Raw genomic sequence first — 23614 nt, forward strand, 5'->3', positions numbered from 1 at the left:
AACTTCCAGCACTGTGTTGAATAGGAGCGGTGAGAGAGGGCATCCCTGTCTTGTGCCAGTTTTCAAAGGGAATGCTTCCAGTTTTTGCCCATTCAGTATGATATTGGCTGTGGGTTTGTCATAGATAGCTCTTATTATTTTGAGATACGTCCCATCAATACCTAATTTATTGAGAGTTTTTAGCATGAAGGTTGTTGAATTTTGTCAAAGGCCTTTTCTGCATCTATTGAGATAATCATGTGGATTTTGTCTTTGCTTCTGTTTATATGCTGGATTACATTTATTGATTTGCATATGTTGAACCAGCCTTGCATCCCAGGGATGAAGCCCACTTGATCATGGTGGATAAGCTTTTTGATGTGCTGCTGGATTTGGTTTGCCAGTATTTTATTGAGGATTTTTGCATCAATGTTCATCACGGATATTGGTCTGAAATTCTCTTTATTTGTTGTATCTCTGCCAGGCTTTGGTATCAGGATGATGCTGGCCTCATAAAACGAGTTAGGGAGGATTCCCTCTTTTTCTATTGATTGGAATAGTTTCAGAAGGAACAGTATCAGCTCCTCTTTGTACCTCTGGTAGAATTCAGCTGTGAATCCATCTGCTCCTGGACTTTTTTTAGTTGGTAAGCTATTAATTATTGCCTCAATTTCAGAGCCTGTTATTGGTCTATTCAGGGATTCAAGTTATTCCTGGTTTAGTCTTGGAAGGGTGTATGTGTCCAGGAATTTATCCATTTCTTCTGGATTTTCTAGTATATTTGTGTAGAGGTGTTTATAGTATTCTCTGATGGTAGTTTGTATTTCTGTGGGATCGGTGGTGATATCCCCTTTATCATTTTTTATTGTGTCTATTTGATTCTTCTCTCTTTTCTTTTTTATTAGTCTTGCTAGCAGTCTATCAATTTTGTTGATCTTTTCAAAAAACCAGCTCCTGGATTCATTGATTTTTTGAAGGGCTTTTTGTGTCTCTATCTCCTTCAGTTCTGCTCTGATCTTAGTTATTTCTTGCCTTCTGCTAGCTTTTGAATGTGTTTGCTCTTGCTTCTCTAGTTCTTTTAATTGTGATGTTAGGGTGTCCATTTTAGATCTTTCCTGCTTTCTCTTGTGGGCATTTAGTGCTATAAATTTCCCTCTACACACTGCTTTAAATGTGTCCCAGAGATTCTGATATGTTGTGTCTTGTTCTCATTGGTTTCAAAGAACATCTTTATTTCTGCCTTCATTTCATTATGTACCCAGTAGTCATTCAGGAGCAGGTTGTTCAGTTTCCATGTAGTTGTGTGGTTTTGAGTGAGTTTCTTAATCCTGAGTTCTATTTTGATTGCACTGTGGTCTGAAAGACAGTTTGTTATAATTTCTTTTCTTTTACATTTGCTAAGGAGTGCTTTACTTCCAACTATGTGGTCAGTTTTGGAACAGGTGTGGTGTGGTGCTGAGAAAAATGTAAATTCTGTTGATTTAGAGTGGAACATTCTGTAGATGTCTATTAGGTCTGCTTGGTGCAGAGCTGAGTTCAGTTTCTGGATATCCTTGTTAACTTTCTGTCTCATTGATCTGTCTAATGTTGACAGTGGGGTGTTAAAATCTCCCATTATTATTGTGTGGGAGTCTAAGTCTCTTTGTAGTTCTCTAAGGACTTGCTTTATGAATCTAGGTGCTCCTGTATTGAGTGCATATATATTTAGGATAGTTCCTCTTCTTGTTGAATTGATCCCTTTACCATTATGTAATGGCCTTCTTTGTCTCTTTTGATCTTATTGGTTTAAAGTCTGTTTTATCAGAGACTAGAATTGCAATCCCTGCCTTTTTTGTTTTCCATTTGCTTGGTAGATCTTCCTCCATCCCCTTATTTTGAGCCTATGTGTGTCTCTGCACGTGAGATGGGTTTCCTGAATACAGCACACTGATGGGTCTTGACTCTTTATCCAATTTGCGAGTCTGTGTCTTTTAATTGGAGCATTTAGCCTATTTACATTTAAGGTTAATATTGTTATGTGTGTATTTTATCCTGTCATTATGATGTTAGCTTGTTATTTTGCTTGTTAGTTGATGCAGTTTCTTCCTAGCCTTGATGGTCTTTACAATTTGGCATGTTTTTGCAGTGGCTGGTACCAGTTGTTCCTTTCCATGTTTAGTGTTTCCTTCAGGAGCTCTTGTAGGGCAGGCCTGGTGGTGACAAAATCTCTCAGCCTTTGCTTGTCTGTAAAGGATTTTGTTTCCCCTTCACTTATGAAGCTTAGTTTGGCTGGATATGAAATTCTGGGTTGAAAATTCTTTTCTTTAAGAATGTTGAATACTGGCCCCCACTTTCTTCTGGCTTATAGAGTTTCTGCAGAGAGATCAGCTGCTAGTCTGATGGGCTTCCCTTTGTGGGTAACCTCACCTTTCTCTCTGGCTGCCCTTAACATTTTTTCCTTCATTTCAACTTTGGTGAATCTGACAATTATGTGTCGTGGAGTTACTCTTCTCAAGGAGTATCTTTACAGTGTTCTCTGTATTTCCTGAATTTGAATGTTGGCCTTCCTTGCTAGATTGAGGAAGTTCTCCTGGATAATATCCTGCAGAGTGTTTTCCAAGTTGGTTCCATTCTCCCCATTACTTTCAGGTACACCAATCAGATGTAGATTTGGTCTTTTCACATAGTCCCATATTGGAAGCTTTGTTCATTTCTTTTTATTCTTTTTACTCTAAACTTCTCTTCTTGCTTCATTTCATTCATTTGATCTTTAATCACTGATACCCTTTCTTCCAGTTGATCAAATCGGCTACTGAGGCTTGTGCATTCATCACGTAGTTCTTGTGTCATGGTTTTCAGCTCCATCACGTCCTTTAAGGACTTCTCTGCATTGTTTATTCTAGTTAGCCATTCGCCTAACCTTTTTTAAAGTTTTTAACTTCTTTGCCATGGGTTCGAACTTCCTCCTTTAGCTCGGAGTAGTTTGATCATCTGAAGCCTTCTCTCAACTCGTCAAAGTCATTCTCCCTCCAGCTTTGCTCCATTGCTGGTGAGGAGCTGCGTTCCTTTGGAGGAGGAGAGGCACTCTGATTTTTAGAATTTTCAGTTTTTCTGCTCTGTTTTTTCCCCATCTTCGTGGTTTTATCTACCTTTGGTCTTTGATGATGTTGATGTACAGATGGGTTTTTTGGTGTGGATGTCCTTTCTGTTTGTTAGTTTTCCTTCTAACAGTCAGGACTCTCAGCTGCAGGTCTGTTGGAGTTTGCTGGAGGTCCACTCCAGACCCTGTTTGCCTGGGTATCAGCAGTGGAGGCTGCAGAGCAGCGGATATTGGTGAACAGCAAATGTTGCTGCCTGATCATTCCTCTGAAAGTTTTGTCTCAGAGGAGTACCCGGCTGTGTGAGGTGTCAATCTGCCCCTACTGGGGGGTGCCTCCCAGTTAGGCTACTTGGGGGTCAGGGACAGTATGATCTTATATTTGAAAAAACCCCAAGACTCCACAGAAAACTGTTAGAACTGATAAACAAATTCAGTAGAGTTGCAGGATACAAAATCTACATACAAAATCAGTAGCATTTCTATATGAAAACAGTGAACAATGTGAAAAAGAATTTAAAAAGTAATCCCACTTACAGTAGCCATAAATAAAATTAAATACCTAGGAATTAACTTACCCAAAGAAGTGAAAGATCTTTATAATGAACATTATAAAACACTGGTGAATGAAATTGAAGAGGACACTAGAAAAAAAAAAAGAAGGAACATATTCCCTATTTATAGATTGGAAGAATCAATATTGTTAAAATGTTTATACTACCCCAAACAATCTGCAGATTCAATGCAGTCCCTCTCAAAATACCAATGAAATTAATAACAGAAGAAAAGAAATATTAACATTTATATGGAACCAAAAAGATGCAGAATAGCCAAAACTATCCCAAGCAAAAAGAAAAAAAGAACTGGAGGAATCACATTACCTGACTTCAATTTACACTACAGAGCTTTAGTAACCGAAACAGTGTAGTACTGTCCTAAACAGACACAAAGACCAATGGAACAGAACAGAGAACCCAGAAACAAATACATACAGCTACAGTAAATAAATTTTTGACAGAGGCATGAAGAACTTACTCTGTGGAAAAGACAGTCTTCTCAATAAATTGTGCTGGGAAAACTGGATATTCATGTGCAGAGGAGTGAAACTAGAGCCCTATCTCTCAACATATAAAAAATGAAATAAAAAAGGATTAAAGACCTAAATCTAAGACCTCAAATTATGAAACCACTGCAAGAAAGCACTGGAAAAAACCTCCAGGTGGAGGGAGAGCATCAGCAAAAATAGCTAATGCATGCTGGGATTAATACTTAGGTGATGGATTGATAGGTGCAGCAAACCACTATGGCGCATATTTGCCTATGTAACAAACCTGCACATCCTGCACATGTACCCTGGAACTTAAAATAAAATAAAACAAAAAGGAGGTTAAGGATGTGAGTAGACAATTCTTAAACAAGATATACAAATGGTCAACATTACTAGTTATCAGGGAAATGCAAAATCAAAACCACAATGCAATAACACCTTACTCCTAAAAGAATGGCCATAATAAAAAAAATAAAAAAATAATAGATGTTGTTGTGGATGTGGTAAAAAGGGAATACTTTTTCACTGTTGGTAGGAATGTGAAGTAGTACAACCACTATGGAAATCAGTGTGGTGATTCCTTAAAGAACTAAGAGTAGATCTATCATTTGATATAGCAATCCCACTCCTGCGTATCTACCCAGAGGAAAAGAAGTCATGGTATGAAAAAGGTACGTGCACACGCATGTTTATGGCAGCACAATTCACAATTGCAGAAATATGAAACCAGCCCAAATGTCCATAAATCAACAAGTGGATAAAGAAAATGTGGTATATATATATATATATATACCATGGACTACCACTCAGCCATAAAAAGGAATGAAATAATGGCATGCACAGCAACCTGGATGGAATTGGAGACCGTTATTGTAAGTGAAGTAACTCATGAATGAAAAACCAAATATCATATGCAAAGGCATTAGAATGATACAATGGACTTTGGGGACTCAGGGGAAAGGGCGGGAGAGGGTGAGGGATAAAAAACTACATGTTGAGTACAACATATACTGCTTGGTTGATGGGTACACCAAAATCTTACAAATCACCACTAAAGAACTTATTTGTGTAATCAAATACCACCTGTTCCCCCAAAAAACTATTGAAATAAAAAAAGATTTATAAAAAAAAGAGTCATAATTAAAAATTTATATTAGAATACACACAGGTTGGTAGACGACATGGAGAAGTACATGATGCTAATCAAAGAGAAAGAAGAGAAGGAATTTGTAGTCTCGGAGAATGAGATAAGGATAGAACGTCTGTATTTCAGATGTAAGCAATAAACTAAGAAAACGGGGGATTAATCAAGCTCCAACAGCACCCGGTGCTCATTTCTTCTTGTGTCTTGTTCTTACTATCTTCTCTCGCTGTGCTTAACTTTTGCTGTACTCTAGTGAAATGACACTGGTGAACCTATAATTGTCTCCCCATTAACAAAAATATAAAAACCAGCACACTAATAAAACCTTGACAAACATTGGTGGAACATAAAAAAGGGAAAAATGGAGGAAAGAGAGGGAGAGTTTAATAGTGCCAAATGGCTTTATTTAATTTTAGGGTTTATATAGTACCTTGTTTCAGAAATAATTTAGAGTAGCACAGAGTTGAATAATAGAATGGCTGCAGAGGATGGAGAAGTGGGAGCAATAAATTAAGAGACCACAATTCTTTATAGCTGTATCAGGTAAAATTTATAGTTTTAAAAGGGGAGGGATCTAGAATATGAGAATATATGTACATTGTACAACCCTTGGAAAGAATGCATTCACAAAAATTATTGCATTTTTATTTAAATAGACTACCACCACCATGAACAATAAATACTTTACTAGAAACCAAGATATTTAGATTGTAGTTTTTGGGTTGTAACGAACTGTACACTAGAGCAAGAAACTAGCCTTTCTGTTGTCAGAGTTATTGTTTATGAAATAAGGAGTTTGGAATATAGATTTTGAAGATTGCTTACTGCTGTGAAATTGTATGATTCTGACTGCATGTATGGACTGATTTAAAGCCTGATTGTAGTAAGTGAACTTTGAAGCTTTTTTTTTAATTTTTTATTATTTATTTATTTATTTATTTTTTTTTTTTTTGAGACGGAGTCTCGCTCTGTCGCCCAGGCTGGAGTGCAGTGGCGCGATCTCGGCTCACTGCAAGCTCCGCCTCCCGGGTTCCCGCCATTCTCCTGCCTCAGCCTTCCGAGGAGCTGGGACTACAGGCACCCGCTACCTCGCCCGGCTAATTTTTTTTTGTAGTTTTAGTAGAGACGGGGTTTCACTGTGTTAGCCAGGATGGTCTCGATCTCTGGACCTCGTGATCCGCCCGCCTCGGCCTCCCAAAGTGCTGGGATTACAAGCGTGAGCCACCGTGCCCGGCCGAAGCTTTTTTTTTTTAATAATGTATCCAAATAAAGTCAATATAATATAGTGACAAGCATTTTCTACCATTTTCTTTTAGGGAATCCTGAAGCTCTGCCACTTATTTGCTAAGTTGTTTTCTTCTATTCCCCTCATTAGATATTCTCCCACTTTTTTTCTCCCCTTTGCAGCAAACTTTTTGAAAGATTCCTTGATTTTCAGTGTCTCCAATGTCTTTAAATTTCCACCTCTTTGTTCTCTCTTAAACTCATTCCAGTCAAGCTTATACTGCCCTAATCCTCTAAAATTGCTCTTGCCAACATCACCAATGATCTCTGACTGTTAAATGCAGAGGTCGACTTCCAGTTCTTATCTTATGTAACCTATCACAGTGATCACTCCTTCTTTTTTTTTTTTTTTTTTTTTTGAGACGAAGTCTCGCACTGTCACCCAGCCTGGAGTGCAGTGGCGTGATCTCCGCTCACTGCAACCTCTGCCTCCTGGGTTCACGCCATTCTCCTGCCTCAGCCTCCTGAGTAGCTGGGACTACAGGTGCTCACCACCATGCCCAGCTAATTTTTTGTATTTTTAGTTGAGACAGGTTTCACCATGTTAGCCAGGATGGTCTCGATCTCCTGACCTCATGATCCGCCTTGTTTGGCCTCCCAAAGTGCTGGGATTACAGATCACTCCTTCTTAATATACTTTCTTCACTTAGCTTCCAGTTCCCAACATAGTCTTGGATTTTTTTTTTTTTTTTTTTTGAGATGGAGTCTCGCTCTGTCACCCAGGCTGGAGTGCAGTGGCGCAATCTCGGCTCACTGCAAGCTCCACCTCCCGGGTTCACACCATTCTCCTGCCTCAGCCTCTCCGAGTAGCTGGGACTACAGGCGCCCGCCACCACGCCCGGCTAATTTTTTTTGTATTTTTAGTAGAGAAGGGGTTTTACTGTGGTCTCGATCTCCTGACCTCGTGATCCGCCCGCCTCGGCCTCCCAAAGTGCTGGGATTACAAGCGTGAGCCACCGCGCCCAGCCGGAATTTTTTTTCTATGTTACTGATTGCTTCTTCAAAGATTCCATCTCAGTTTTTCCTCTTCTTCCTGTCTCTTAATGCTGGAGCACTTCAGTGTATCTCTTTGGTCCTCTTCTTGTCTCCATTTAAATTGACTTTTTATGTAGTATTGTTCAATCCTGTTAAAAAATACCATCTGTATGCTGAAAACCCCTACATTTTTATCTCCAGGCCAAATTTCACTGTAAAATACCAGATTTATATACACATTTGCCTACCTGGCATCTCAAGTTGTATGTCTAATGGACATCTGTATTAGTCTGTTTTCATGCTGCTGAAAAAGACATACCCAAGACTGGGTAGTTTATAAAGAAAAAGAGGTTTATTGAACTCGCAGTTCCACATGGCTTGAGAGAACTCACAATCATGGTAGACGGTGACACATCTTACATGGTGGCAGGTAAGAGAGAATGATGATCAAGCAAAAGAAGAAACTTGATATAAAACCATCTTTTTTTTTTTTTTTTGAGATGGAGTCTCACTCTGTCGCCCAGGCTAGAGTGCAGTGGTGTGATCTTGGCTCAATGCAAGCTCCGCCTTCCAGGTTCACGCCATTCTTCTGCCTCAGCCTCCCGAGTAGCTGGGAGTACAGGCGCCTGCCACCAGGCCTGGCAAATTTTTTTGTATTTTTAGTAGAGACGGGGTTTTACCGTGTTAGCCAGGATAGTGTCGATCTCCTGACCTCATGATCCACTGGCCTCAGCCTCCCAAATTGCTGGGATTACAGGCATGAGCCATCGCACTGGCCTATAACCATCAGCGCTTGTGAGACTTATTCTCTTCCATGAGAACAGTATGGGGGAAACCATTCCCATGATTCAATTATCTCCCGCTGGGTTCCTCTCACAACATGTGGGAGTTATGGGAGCTACAATTCAAGATGAGATTTGGGTGGGGACACAGCCAAACCATATCATTTTGCCCCAGCCCCTCCCGTATCTCATGACCTCACATTTCCATATCAATCATGCCTTCCCAATAGCCCACCGAAGTCTTAACTCATTTCAGCATTAACTCAAAAGTCCACACTCCAAAGTCTCATCTGAGACAAGGCAAGTCCCTTCATACTATGAGCTTGTAAAATCAAAAGCAAGTTAGTTACTTCCTAGATACAATGGCGGTACAGGCATTGGATAAATGCAGCTATTCCAAATGGGAGAAATTGGTTAAAACAAAAGGGCTACAGCACCCATGCAAGTTCAAAATCCAGCAGGGCATTCAAATATTAAAGCTCCAAAATGATCTCCTTTGACTCCGTGTCTCACATTCAGGTCACACTGATGCAAGTTCCTATGGTTTTGGACAGCTCTTCCTCTGTGGCTTTGCAGGGTATAGCCTCCCTCCTGGCTGCTTTCACAGGCTGGTGTTGAGTGTCTTGGAAAGCCACATGGTGCAAGCTGTCAGTGCATCTACCATTCCAGGGTTTGGAGGAAAATGGCACTCTTCTCACATCTCCACTAGGCAGTCCCCCAGTGGGGATTCTTTGAGGGGGCTTCAACCCCACATTTCCCTTCCACACTGCCCTAGCAGAGGTTCTCCATGAAGGCTACACACCTGCAGCAAACTTCTGCCTGTACATCCAGGTGTTTCCATACAGCCTCTGAAATCTAGGTGGAGGTTCCCAAACCTCAATTCTTGTCTTCTCTGTACCCACAGGCTCAAACTAAGTGGAAGCTGCCAAGGCCTTGTGCTTGCACCCTCTGAAGCCATGGCCTGAGCTATACCATGGCCCTTTTTAGCCATGGTACCTGGCTCTGGATTCTAATCCCACCTTTTCACCTTTGCACTCCTGATACCCTTTTAGCCTTTAGCTTGGCCCCTGGAGCAGCTGGGAGGCAGGGCACCAAGTCCGTAGGGCACACACAGCAGGGGTGTCCTGGGCCTGCCCCAGGAAACCATTTTTTCCTCCTAGGCCCTGGGCCTGTGATGGAAGAAACTGCTGTAATGGTCTCTGACATGAGCTCTGGCATGTCTCCAGGAGCCATTTTCCCCATTGTCTTGGGGTTTAATATTTGGCTTCTGGTTACTTATGAAATTTCTGCAGCTGGCTTGAATTTTTCCTCAGAAAATGGGTTTTTCTTTTCTATCACACAGTCAAGCTATAAATTTTTCAAACTTTTATGCTCTATTTCCCTTTTAAAATTGAATGCTTTTAACAGCACCCAAGTCACCTCTTGAATGCTTTGCTGCTTAGAAATTTCTTCTGCCAGATACCCTAAATCATCTGCCTCAAGTTCAAAGTTCCACAAATCTCTAGGGCAGGGGCAAAATGCTGTCTGTCTCTTTGCTAAGACATAGCAAGAGTTGCCTTTACTCCAGTTTCCAACAGGTTCCTCATCTTGATCTGAGACCTCCTCGGCCTGGATCTTATTGTCCATATTACTGTGAGTATTTTGGTCAAAGCCATTCAGCAGGTCTCTAGGAAGTTCCAAACTTTCCCACATCTTCCTATGTTCTGAGCCCTCCAAGTCTCTAGGAAGTTTCAAACTTTTCCATATTTTCCTATCTTCTTCTGAGCCCTCCAAACTGTTCCAACCTCTGCTTGTTACCCAGTTCCAAAGTTGCTTCCACATTTTCAGGTGTCTTTACAGCAGTGCCCCACTCTACCAGTACCAATATACTGTATTAGTGTGTTTTAACGCTGCTGAAGAGTGCTTTCACACTGCTGATAAAGACATACCTGAGACTCGGTAATTTACACAGAAAAAGAGGTTTAATGGACTTACAGTTCCATTTTGGCTTGGGAGCCCTCACAATCATGGCAGAAGTTGAAAGACATGTCTTACATGGCAGTAGATAAGAGAGAATGAGGACCAAGCAAAAGGGGTTTCCCCTTATAAAACCATCAGATCTCATGAGACTTACTCACTGTCATGAGAACGTTATGGGGGAAACCACCCCCATGATTCAATTGTCTTTCACTGGATCACTCCCACAACATGTGGAAATTATGGGAGCTACAATTCAAGATGAGATTTGGGTGGGGACACATCCAAACATTATCAACATCTGACATCCAACATGTCTAAAAATGAACTTTTGTTTCTTCCCTTCATATCTGTTCTGTTGACAGCCTTCCTTATTTTGGTTGATAGCAACTTTCAAGCTGCTTAGACTAGAACCTTAGCACCATCCTTGAACCCTCTCCTTCTCTCATACTCTATAGCCATTTCTCAGGAAATTCTATTGGGACAAGCCTCAAAACGTGTAATATAACCACTTCTTACCACTTCCTTTTCTATCTCAATGGTCTCAGCGATCATCATCTCTGGATAATTACCTGGATAATTACAATGCCTTCCCAACTGCATTTCTTGCTTCCATCTTTGTCCCTCTACAGTCATGATTTATATAATTTGAAAGAGTAAGGCAAGTAAAAAAAGTAACTTTTTGCTCAAGATCCTCTCATGGATCCCCATTTCACTCAGACAAAGCCAAAGATATTAAAAGTACTACAAAGCACTATATGAGCAGACTCTCCATTATTTCTTCAACCTTATCGTCTACTATGTTTGTCACTGGTCATACTGCCATAGTTATACTGGCCCTCATAATTTTCTTCTAGCCTATCAGCATGTTCCTATCTTTGGAACTCTACCATAGTCTAAAATACTTTCTCCCCAATAACTGCATAGCTAACATTTACCACTTTGAATGTCACCTTCACAATGAGGCTCACCTTAATGATTCTAAGCCCACCTTTTCACCCTTGCACTCTTGATACCCCTTAAAATGCTTTGCTTTTTCTTTTTCCTTCCATAGCACTTATTGCCTTCTAAAATACTATGTAATTTACTTAGTGCCTTATAACATGATACATAATTTATATACTATATATTTGTTATGCTTATTGTCTGTTTCCTTCCTCTAGAATGCAAGGGCCTGATATAAATATTTGTTGAATAAATAAATAATGTATAAAATAGATATGATGATTTCTAATATATAAACTAAAGATTTGGAAAGCAAAATTGAATTTTCATAAAGACATTTAAAACTTATCTTAAAGACCTCCCCCTAAGACATGTGCTTCTCTTTGAAAGAGAAATTAATGTTAATGCATAAATACAGATTATTTTTCATTTATGATGTTATATTTTACGAGTTGATATCTTGCATTATTTTACATCTTTGTAGTGACAGTCAAGAATATGTAATTTACATTTACTGTTTGTCTGCTTTCTGTGACCTCATTCATGTTATTCCTTTCTTCCCTATTTTATTTCGTAAATACATGAGCACCAATTATGCACTGACTATGGACTAAGCACAGTGTTAGGCTCAAGGAACACTGGTAGGTACTGGAATGTTGATAAACATCTGGGCAAAACATTTCTTTTCATAAATTCAGCAGGCTGGCAGTAAATTTCCCCAGCAAATGCTTTTATAAAGAGAATCCCTGAAAGAAGTGACAGCTGCCTGTCTGGGGGATCAGTGATGCTTTAGACAAGATACATAAGATTTAGGTATTCTATGTTGTACTATAGTTTTAATGCTTTAACAAGCTACAGATGGTAAACTATGAAAGACTGTTTTCTAAATAACTCTCATACTTCTGTATATATAGTTGAGTATAGGCAAACACACACAGAGAAGAAATCTTAATTACCAATGCACTATGTTCAGATCTGGGTCCAGGAATGGACTAATTATAATTGCAAAAAAAAGCCCCAAATAGAACAAAAATGTAAGAAATACTTTCTTTAACATTGCCCTCTGTTTTGGCCAGAGACGTAAATTAATAGATAAATCCAAAATGTATACCTTTTTAATTAATGTAACATTAGTTTTTCTTTGCTCCTATAAATGAATGAACAAGAAACATGTTAAAACTGTAATTTTGAATTGGCACTGGGATAGGGAGAATAATTGCCCAAATATGTTCACATCCTAATTTCCAGAACATGTGAATATGTTACATTACATGGCAAACAGGACTTTGCAGATGTTATTAATGCTACAGACTACAAAATAGGGATATTATCCTGTATTATCTAGCTAGCCTCAATCTAATCAGATGAGTCCTTAAAATGGAGAATCTTGTCTGGCTAGAAGGAAAAGAAAAGTGCAGCACAAGGGGAAGAAAAGAAATGGCAGAAGTACAAATCATCAGAGATCCCAAGTGTGAGAAAGATTTAACATGCTTTGCTGGTCTGAGATTCAGAGACCACATACAAGGCTCAGAGAGATTTCTAACAGTAATCTCTGGCTGACAGTTGGCAAGGGAACAAGGACTTCAGTCCCAATCTGAAAGGAGCTGACTTCTACCAGCAACCTAAATGAGCTTTGAATGGGACTACTTATTTCTCTATTCTCCTGATAATAGCTCACCTAGCCAACATCTTGATTTAAACCTTGTGAAACATGGAGTAAAGAAACTAGTTGCTTGTGCTGTTACATTTGTGTTGTTTTAAGCTGCTAATATAGACATCAATTAATTAACATTTCCAAGGCACCCAGCTTGGTTGAATTCTGAAAATTCAATTTGATGTCAGTTTCTGGGGTCTTATAATCGATACAGGCTTATTGAATGTCTATATCTCCAGATGTGCTCATAAAGCTTCAGTTTAACCTACAGCACGGCTTAAGTAGAGCATTTATATTTGAACCATGCCTATCCATCCTGTATACCATGATTTCTGTCAATAAATTTATCCCAGCTCCTTATACATCTTTATTTTACTCTGAAGAGCAACAGTTTTCCGGAAAGAGGCATTGGCGAGAAGGAGCTCCATTACTACTATGCTGGGGTAGTAATTCCTGGTTACAAAAAGGATCTCCCGAGAAAATATACTTTCTTGGCATTCTAAATGTCCAATTAAGAATTAAATGTCCAATAAACAGGACAATTACTTTTGCACAAGAGGTATATTCCCTGGACGGTTCACTAATCTTGTATTCACTAACTATCTATTACATGTTAGGAATTATTTTAGGAATTGAGGGGACGAAGATAAAACAATAATCCTGTTCTGTCTGTACATTGTTACTGCCTTCATCGAGGTTATAGCCTGGGTGAAAGAGTTTATGAGCCCCTTGGGAGTGCTTATGGAAGGCTTCTCAGAGATGGTGGCTATTCAACTCAGACTTGAAGGATGATAAGGCTATGACCCATGAGAAGAGGATTTAGGTTTGTTCTAGCTAAGGTGAGGATCATGTTCAAAGGCAAGCAGCTCAGTGTTTCTGTAGTGTGAAGTATGAAGTGGGAAAGGGGTGGAGAAGAGAGTGGATAAGTAGGCAGATGCCAGATCATGAAGAGTCTTTTATGTTATGCAAAGGGCTTGGTAGAAGTTTTGAAATTTAGAAGCTGAGTTCTCACAAGTTGAAGATTCTCTGTGTCTTTGTGTATGCACATATACACATCTGTATGTAATCATGTGTATGTTAGTGTGCAGACTTGATGCTCAATACATTTTTGAAAGATTGGCTGGGAACAAAAGTAAGATGAAGTCTGAAAGCAGAGAGGAAAAAGGAAGAAGAAAAAGTTAAGACTGGATTTGAAAGGAAAACAAAGTGCCTGATTCAGAGAAACAATGCAGGGAGAAATGGGATCAGAAGTAGACTTTGATTAAATAGACTCAATACAAACCAAAAGAGAAAAGATTGCAAAAGCAAATAATGAGAACTGGCTGTATATTAATCTTTTCCTGACATAGGCACAATAATGTATGTGTGTGTGTGTGTGTGTGTGTGTATGTGTGTGTGTGTGTATGAATTAATATGTAGTTCATATTAGACTTATTTAGTTTTGCTTTTTGGAATTTGATATTAATGTAAACAGTATTCTATAGGAAACAATAGACAAGGTCAATACTAAGTCTTTTCAAGCTGTTAAGCAACCACCTCATTTTCAAATATGTAGAGTTTTATGACTTTGTTTCAATGTAAAACGGCTCCAATTTATTTTAACACTTAGATTTAGTATGCCAGAAAATCAAACTGTAGCTGAACAATATTAAACTGTCTGAATATGATGATTTATACCATCTGACCTAAAAGAGCAAACTAAAAACAAAAATTACAGCCAGTCAGGACAGATGCACTTATGCAAGAGTAACTAACTTCCTTTCTTATCATTCTAAAAGCAATTATTTCTTGGTGGAAAACCTGCCATTTTCTCCCTTGGGGAAGGTTCCACAAATGTAGTGGATTACTCAGCATCCCATTCCCTGGAAAACAAAGGAGCTTTTTGTTTTCTGAACCAAAACCTGTTTACTTCTTCTGTGAAGCAACTCCTAAAACAGCTATAATTGAGACAATGGGCAGAGCAGACACAAATGACCTTGTTTCACCAGACGTATATATTAAGCTTTGGAAGACAGTATATAAAAAGGTTTGTTGTCGTTAAAAAATGTTGATTTTCTTTCCCATTATGACCTTTGGAACAGAGATTAGAGGAGAGTCTTTACCTGCTGTCACTTCCGCATTTCCTAAAGCTTCTGAGACAACTCCTACAGTTTGCTCTTAGTTTAATTTATGTCATTTGGGATTGGCACTCACAAAAATGGGTAACTAGGTTTCCTTGGGTTCAGCTACCCAAAGCCATCCCATGTAACTCTCTTTCTAAATGTTTCTCTTTCTAAATTTGTATCTCTTTCTAAAAATGTATCTCTTTCTAAATTTGGAATGTAGGGAAAATCAGTGGAAGGAAAGAACAAGTAGGAGGAAGAGTCAGAGGAGTTTAGTTGGTTGACAAAATTGTATCATTCAAAGAAGTGGGACTATCAGCCATCCTCTCTGGGAGGCCATTTTTCTGACACCCTGATACCAAGATGTTTTTAAAAATTCTTCATTTTTTTTTAAAAAAACCTTTCTTTCTTTTCTTTTTCTTTCTTTATTTTATTTATTTGTTTATTTTGAATGCCCCTGTAAGTGACATGGACTTTCCTCCTGAATTTTTAACAACGCTCTATTTCTGGAATTGGGTATCCGGCTTTCTTTTCACTGATTGAACTTAGAGCTTCATGTCTCTGAGCCTTCAATTCTTTAATTGAAAAATGAGTTGAAAAAAAGGGAAATGGTTCATATCTTTTCCAGCTCTGTGAGTTTTTGTCTAATTAAAATCCTTAAAACTGAGATTACTGAAAAAAGTTCTTAAGAGATAAAACTTTATACTGCCCTACTTTCCTTTTTTCCTTATTTCCCTCCCTCCTTTCTTCTTCTGCTTTAAATTTTATGCCACAAGTATTCACTTGCTAGGGCTGCTAAACAAAGTATTGCAACTAACAGAATTTATTTTCTTACTGTTCTGGAGGCTAAAAATCTGAGATCAAGAGGTTGGCAGAGTTTGTTTCTTCTGAGGCCTCTCTGCTTGGCTTGCAGATGGCTGTCTTTTCCTAGTGTCTTTACAGGTTTTTCCTCTGTACATGTACATATCTGTGTCCTAATTTCCTCTTCTTTTAAGGACATCAGTTATATCGGATTAGAGGCCACCCTAATTACCTTATTTAACTGAGAGTTAGGACTTCAACATATGAATTTGGGGGTGGGGACACAATTCAACCCACAAAACCACACATTGATTCTATATTTTGTCTCCTTTTTTGATATTAAAATGTCTTAGCTGGGTCCAAATTGAAGACTATGATTGAGTTGTGAACTCCTGAGAATTTGCTTGAATATAATGTGCATAAGAACTTTTGTAGATGTTGCTGACAAAGAAAGTGTTCATGTAAAGGAGGGTCTGAGAAGAAGAAAGGTGAATATAAAAGTAATAAAAAGGGGAAACATAAAAATTTGCTTTGCCCTATCTTCAGTTCTGATCAAGTATTTTTGAACCCATAATAAGAGAGTTTCATGCTAAACTGCATAAGGCTTTGTATTAGTTCGTTTTTATGCTGCTGATAAAGACATACCTGAGACTGGGCAATTTACAAAAGAAAGACGTTTACTGGACTTACAGTTCCACGTGGCTAAGGAGGCCTCACAATCATGGTGGAAGGTGAAAGGCATATCTCACATGGTGGCAGACAAGAGAAGAGAGCTTGTGCAGAAAAACTCTCCCTTATAATAACTATCAGATCTCATGAGATTTACTCACTATTGTGAGAACAGAATGGGAAAGACCTGTCCCCATGATTCAACTACCTCCCACCTGGCCCCTCCCACCACATATGAGAATTCAAGATGAGATTTGGGCAGGGACACAGCCAAACCATATCATTCTGCCCTGGCCCCTCTCAAATGTCATGTTCTCACCTTTCAAATCCAATCATGCCTTCCCAACAGTCCCCCGAAGTCTTAACTCATTTTAGCATTAACTCAAAAGTACACAATCCAAAGTCACATCCGAGACAAGGCAAGTCCCGTCTGCCTATAAGCCTGTAAAGTTAAAAGCAAGTTAGCTACTTCATAGATACAGTGGGGGTAGAGGCATTGGATAAATACAACAATTCAAAATGGGAGAGATTGGTCAAAACAAAGGGGCTACAGGCCCCATGAAAGTTCAAAATCCAGCAGGGCAGTCAAATCTTAAAGCTTCAAAATGATCTCCTTTGACTCCATATTGCATGTTCAAGTCATATTAATGCAAGAGTTGGGTTCCTATGGTCTCGAGCAGCTCTGCCCCTGTGGCTCTGCAGGGCATAGCCCTCCTCCTGGTTGCTTTCATGGGTTGGCATTGAGTGAGTGTCTGTGGCTTTTCCAGGGGTATGGTGCAAGCTATTGGTGGATCTACCATTCCAGGGTCTGGAGGACAATGGCCCTCTTCTCACAGCTCCACTATGGTGGTGCCCCAGTAGGGACTTTTTGTGGGGGCTCTGACCCCACATTTCATTTCTGCACTGCCCTAGCAGAGGTTCTCCATGAAGGCCCCACCCCTGCAGTAAACTTTTTCCTGTGCATCCAGCTGTTTCCATACATCTTCTGAAATCTAGATGGAGATTCTCAAACCTCAGTTCTTGACTTCTGTGCACCCACAGGCTCAACACCACGTGGAAGCTGCCAAGGCTTGGGACTTCCACCCTCTGAAGCAACAGCCTGAGCTGTACCTTGGCTCCTTTTAGTCATGTCTGGAGTGGCTGGGATGCAGGGCACCAAGTCCCTAGACTGCACACAGCACGGGGACCCTGGGCCCAACACATGAAACCATTTTCTCCTAGGCCTCTGGGCCTGTGATGGGAGGGGTTACCATGAAGACTTCTGACATGGCCTGGATCCATTTTCCCCATTGTATTGGGGATTAACATTTGGCTCCTCATTACTTATGCAAATTTCTGCAGCCAGCTTGAATTTCTCTTCAGAAAATGGATTTTTCTTTTCTATCACATTGTTAGGCTGCAAATTTTCATGCTCTGCTTTCCTTATAAAACTGAGTGCCTTTAGCAGCACCCAAGTCACCTCTTGAATGCTTAGCTGCTTAGAAATTTTTTCTGCCAGATACCCTAAATCATCTCTCTCAAGTTAAAAGTTTCACAAATATCTAGGGCAGGGGCAAAATGCTGCCAGTCTCTTTGCTAAAACATGACAAGAATCGCCTTTGCTCCAGTTCCCAGCAAGTTTCTCATCTCCATCTGAGACTACTTCAGCCTAGACCTTATTGTCCGTATCGCTATCAGGCTTTTGGTCAAAGCCATTCAATAAGTCTCTAGGAAGTTTGAAACTTTCCCACATTTTCCTGTCTTCTTCTGAGCCCTCCAAACTGTTCCAACCTCTGCCTGTTACCCAGTTCCAAAGTTGCTTCCATATTTATGGGTATCCTTTCAGCAATGCCCCACTCTTTGGGTACCAATTTACTGTATTATTCTGTTTTCATGCCGCTGATAAAGACATACCGAAGACTGGGCAATTTACAAAAGAAAGAGGTTTATTTGAGTTACAATTCCATGTGGCTGGGGAAGCTTCACAATCATGGTGGAAAGTGCCATCTCACATGGCAGCAGATAAGAGAAGACAGGTTGTGCAGGAAAACTTCCCCTTATAATAACCATCAGGTCTCATGAGACTTATTTACTATAACAAGAATGTCATGGGAAAGACCTGCTTCCATGATTCAATTACCTCCTATCTGGTCCCTCTCACCACACGTGGCAATTCAAGGTGAGATTTGTGTGGGGACACAGCCAAACCATATCAGACATAGATAAATTTGTCTTCTTTTGAAGGCATGAAAACAAAAATGCAACATATTTTGGGGGGAATAGTGTTTCTTCTTCTTAACATTTCCCCACCCACAATCAGACTACTCTGACACAGACGATAGGACAGCATTGGTAGACTGGGAGCTTAGTATAGTGTAGCCACTGTCTTAGTCCATTTTATGTTGCTATGAAGGAATACCTGAGATTGAGCAATTTATAAAGAAAGAAGGTTTATTTGGCATATGTTTCTGATGTCTGGAAAAGCTCAGGATTAGACATCTGGTGAGGGTCTCAGACTGTTTCCACTCATGGAGGAAGGGGAAGGGGAGCTGATATGTGCATCATGGAAGATGGGGAAGGGGAGTTGATATGCGCAGAGATCACATAGGAATAGAGGAAGCAAGAGAGAGAGAGAACAGAGGTGCATGCTCCTTTTAACAACCGGATGTCATGGAAACTAATAAAGTAAGAACTCACACATTAACAGGAGGGAGGATGTCACTCAGCAGTTTATAAAATCTGTCCCCATGACCCAAATACCTCCTGTTAGGCCCTAATTCCAACACTGAGATCAAATTTCAACATGAGCTTGGAGGGTCACATATCCAAATGATAGCTGCCACCAATAGAAAATATCTGTGGAAATTGTGATTGATAGAGGAAGACAATTAAAGCAGAGGCAGTGTCAAGGCTGCTGAATGGGAGACCCTGGTGAAAAAAAAATGGAAACAACCTGAAACCTTAGGTGGCTTATTAAGGGATGGTGTTAAAGTCATTAATTAGAAAGTTCTGGAGTCTACTCAGAATTGTGAAGAGCTGGGTATTTACGTAAAGGAAATATCATTTATACCTACCAACTGGTAAAGCTGTGGTCTCTTGGGTTGCATTTGTTAATAATCTTCTATATAAATCACTTTTACTCCTTTTTTTCCCTTCACAGTAAATATTAGGCGGAGAATCTGTCATCTTTAAATGCCATCATGGACCTACCGACAAGCAGGAATTACCTTTGAATAATTTAAGTTATGCACTTACTTAATGTGCTTTTTTCCTCCAGTCATTCACTACATGATAAGAAATTGACATCCTACTATGTGGTAGTATGTGGTAGGCTCTATGTTTCCTAGTTTTCAAAACTTACAGATACTTTTAATGCTAGTAGTTTTCTCTAGAAGGGGAATAAATATTTACATATTTAAGAATTTTTATAAACTTTCTCAATTAATTAGATCAAAGAAAAGAGTCTAAGTTCTTTCACTTCTAGAAACTCAAAATCAGAAGGTAAGAGATATAAATCATAGAATATTTTTTAATATCTTAAATGTCAACCAAAAAGCCTCAGACACAGGCTTCTATGCTGGATTTCATGGCCAATAATTACCTTATGATGTGACAGATAAATTTTTAGCACATATAAAAGTATTAAAACTTGGAGTCAGATAGTTTAGATAAAGAAGACTTGAGGGAAATAAATTCTACTACATCATTGTGATAAATATTCTAGAATAGCCTCAAATGACTGCGATGAAGAATGTCTTCTCTTCCATCTTCTTTAGTGGTAGGGTGCTATGGTTTAAATGGACATCCCCATCCAACATAGCATAATGCATGTGTTGGAAACCTAATCCCCACTGCAATAGTGTTGAGAAGTAGGACCTAGTCAGAGATTATTAGACCATGAAGAATATGCCTTCATGAAAGAATTAACGATGCTATTACAATAGTAAGCTTGTTATCAAGGGAGTAGTTTCCTTTTGAAGGGACATGTTTGGCCCTCTTATGTGTATGTGTGTCTTTCTCTCTTTGCCCACATGCCATGGAATGATACTGTAAGTAAGCCCTTGCCATATGCTGGCCCCTTGATCTTGGACATTCCAGCCTCTAGAAACATGAGACAATAAATTTCTGTTCACTATAAATTACCTAGACTGTGGTATTCTGTTATAGCAGCAGAAAACCAACTAAGACATAGGGTTTTTAATGCTTACCTGATACCAATATAAAGTAAATGAAAGCAGCTAAGTTTGAAATACAGAAGTTGTGAGCTAAAGGTTTTCATGTTACAAATGCATTGTTGAGTAGCATAACTTTAAAAATATGATGTGGGAAGAGGTTTTCTACAAAAGACAATGTCTCTGCTGTTGTAGATATTATTGAAAGCCAAAATTTTTTAAATAATAAGAAAATATACAGAGTCAATTCCTTTGCACCTATTTTTCAGTAATCCGAATATACAGCCAATTTGAAAAAAATTCAGAACCTTCTCAAGAAATGAGATTGTTAAGAAAGTGAATGATTTCAGAAGTCAAAATCTGATGAAGTTGGGAGCTGTAAGAATTTCTCAAGCTTGAATATGAATCCATGGAATTAGGATGTTTTAAAATTTGGCAACTAATTTATGTTGGAATGAGTTATGGGTGCCAGACCCAAATAAGCAGACTAGATATTAATGTTTGTTCTGAGCAGGATTCAGCACATTGGACAGGGAGGCCAGTACTCTCTGGAAATAGTCAATTTCTATTTATGGAATAAGAACTAGAAGTGTTGAAGCATTAGGATAAATTAAGAAATCATAATTAGTGAAGAAAATTATTTCAGGTAAAAGAAGTTGCTGAGAATAATTATAATTTCACTGAGAACAGTATTTTTTGACCAGTATATACTGTAGTAACAGACACTTTCATTGTCTAGGAAATAATGGAGTACTACATGCACTAGATTTTTTTTCTGGATGGATTTTGGTTTGTTTTTTCCACATTCATTGTGCTGATCATACTTAAACTCTTTAATCTATGGTTTTATATCCTTCAATTATGGATGTTTTTCTTCTATTATTTCTTTGATAATTTACTTCTTTCTTTTTTTTTTAACGGAGTTTCACTTTGTCACCCAGCCTGGAGTGAAGTGGCACGATCTCAGCTCACGGCAACCTCCGCTTCCCAGGTTTAAGCGATTCTCTTGCCTCAGCCTCCCGAGTAGCTGGGACTACAGACTCGTGCCACCATGTCCAGGTAAGTTTTGTATTTTTAGTAGAGACGGGGTTTCACCATGTTGGCCAGCGCCTCGACCTCCCAAAGTGCTGGGATAACAGGCATGAATTTTTCACTCAATTCCTACTAGTTGTATACTGATGGTCCCATATCCGTATCTGTTTTATTTCAGTATTCCTTCTCTTTGCCTTTTAAGGCTGATTTTTTCTGGGTCATCTTCTTGATCTTATCTTTTAAATATTCTAGGAATTTTCTTTAAAATTTCAGCTGTTTTACACCAAGGCATACAGAGTGATATAATGGACTTTGGAGACTCAGAAGGAGAAGAGTGAGAGGAAAGTGAAGGATAAAAAAACTACATATTTGTTACAATGTACACCATTTGGTTGTTGGGTGGACTAAAACCTCAGACTTCACCACTACTCAATTCATCCATGTAATCCATGTAATCCCAAACCACTTGTACCCCAAAAGCTATTGAAATAGAAAATATTTTTAAAAATAAATATTCAGATGTTTTAACTTCAATTTCTGTTTTATTTTATTTTATTTTTTACTTTTTCTGTTTTTATCACATCTTTATTTCAAGGCTACAACATCTTCATTATCTGAAAGTATTAATTGTTACTGTATTTAATTTTTTTTTTCTCTGCATTATCTCTGTTTCCTCCAAGTTCCTTTTATTAGGTTTGTTGTGCTTTGTTTGACCTTTCTCTTCTACAGTGGTGGATTTCCTTCAATATGTGTTAATCTTTGTCTTCTGCAAGAGTCAGGAACCAGAAAAGCTGATTGGAGTTGTGTGTGCATAGATACGGCATGCCAGTCAGTGAGCTTTCTTAAAAGCAATTGGATTAAAAAACAGGTATTTTGCTTTCAGATGTTACAAATGTCAATACCTGTATACCAATTTTATGTCTCCTCTAACCTTTCTCCTGGAGGCTCCTCACTGCTAATGGTCAGGTGGTAGGTTTGAGAAGAATTTAGGGTTTCAGTAGTTACTGTGTAGACTTACACGTAATATCTTCATTTTCAATCTATTGCCTTGTGGCTGTCCTTTGGGCTTGGTGCTTCAGCATCTGGAGCCTTGCTGATTCACTGTCTCAAAGCAAATTCCTCCCGGAGTTGTAGAAGGGAGGCAGCCACCTGATGCTGCGTTAGGGTGGGCACCTGGGTCCTAGTAACTCCATAAACAGGCTTTCAAATCTCTATTTTCGGCTACCTGCCTAACTTACACCTTTTGCAGTTCTTCATGCTCCTAATTGTTGAGCCTTTCTTGAAATCCTGTGTGGTGAATTGGTTTACTTTTTATCAGTTATCTCCACTTTCTCCACCATATACACGTACTTGAATTTGACCTTTTATTTTTTTTCCTGCTAAGATCTTCATAATTCCTCCATCTGTTTTCTTTCTTTAAATGTTATAATTTAGATTGTAGATGTCTTTGTGTTTGATTAAGCATGTGGTTTATGTTACTGTTTCTTTAACTCTGATTTTTTTGTTGTAACTTTCAACAGAAAAAGGGGATGGAAAGAGCTCTACTCACCTGTCTTAGCATTACCAAGTCAATTTTCTTCTCACTTGCACAGACAAACTTCCTGACTTTTCTACAATCAATCTTTTTACTTCCTCACTTTTCACTCACTCTTCAACCACTTATAGTCTGGTTTCACACTTACCACTCTATAGAAACTATTCTCATTAAAATGAAAAAAGTTTAAAAAATGGTTTCACTATAGACAAATTCAATAGACATTCTATGGAATACTTTATAACTTTGAAGAAAAAATAATACAATTATCTTGGGGCCAAGTGTATAAATTTAAGAGTGGGATATTTTAATGTAGCCAGTTCATTTTATTGGCAATATCCAGGCATGAGTCTTTATTTTTGTCCGTGGCATTATACTTCTCCCTGTTCCTTGATTTTACATTAAAAATGAAAACATACTGAGTCTTAGGAACAGAACTTTCATATTCACTTGTCATATCCCAAATGTGTCCTGTTCTTCAA

The 23614-nt window shown here is 38.8% G+C and overlaps 2 long non-coding RNA genes across 2 annotated transcripts in view; both read left to right on the plus strand.

Moving 5' to 3' along the window:
• LOC131383255 (uncharacterized) overlaps window positions 1–21614 on the plus strand; it is a 216543-nt gene extending 194929 nt beyond the window's left edge. Inside the window, exon 3 of the long non-coding RNA XR_009213148.1 lies at window positions 21508–21614. This is a non-coding gene — a long non-coding RNA (uncharacterized LOC131383255). The remainder of the gene's footprint in view (window positions 1–21507) is intronic.
• A 764-nt stretch (window positions 21615–22378) lies between these two features.
• The window catches only part of LOC131383253 (uncharacterized), a 96415-nt gene continuing 95179 nt past the window's right edge, over window positions 22379–23614 (plus strand). The window contains exon 1 of the long non-coding RNA XR_009213146.1: window positions 22379–22466. This is a non-coding gene — a long non-coding RNA (uncharacterized LOC131383253). The remainder of the gene's footprint in view (window positions 22467–23614) is intronic.

This window comes from Hylobates moloch, unplaced genomic scaffold, assembly GCF_009828535.3.
Source record: "Hylobates moloch isolate HMO894 unplaced genomic scaffold, HMol_V3 SCAFFOLD_4, whole genome shotgun sequence".
NCBI classification, from domain to species: Eukaryota; Metazoa; Chordata; class Mammalia; order Primates; family Hylobatidae; genus Hylobates; species Hylobates moloch.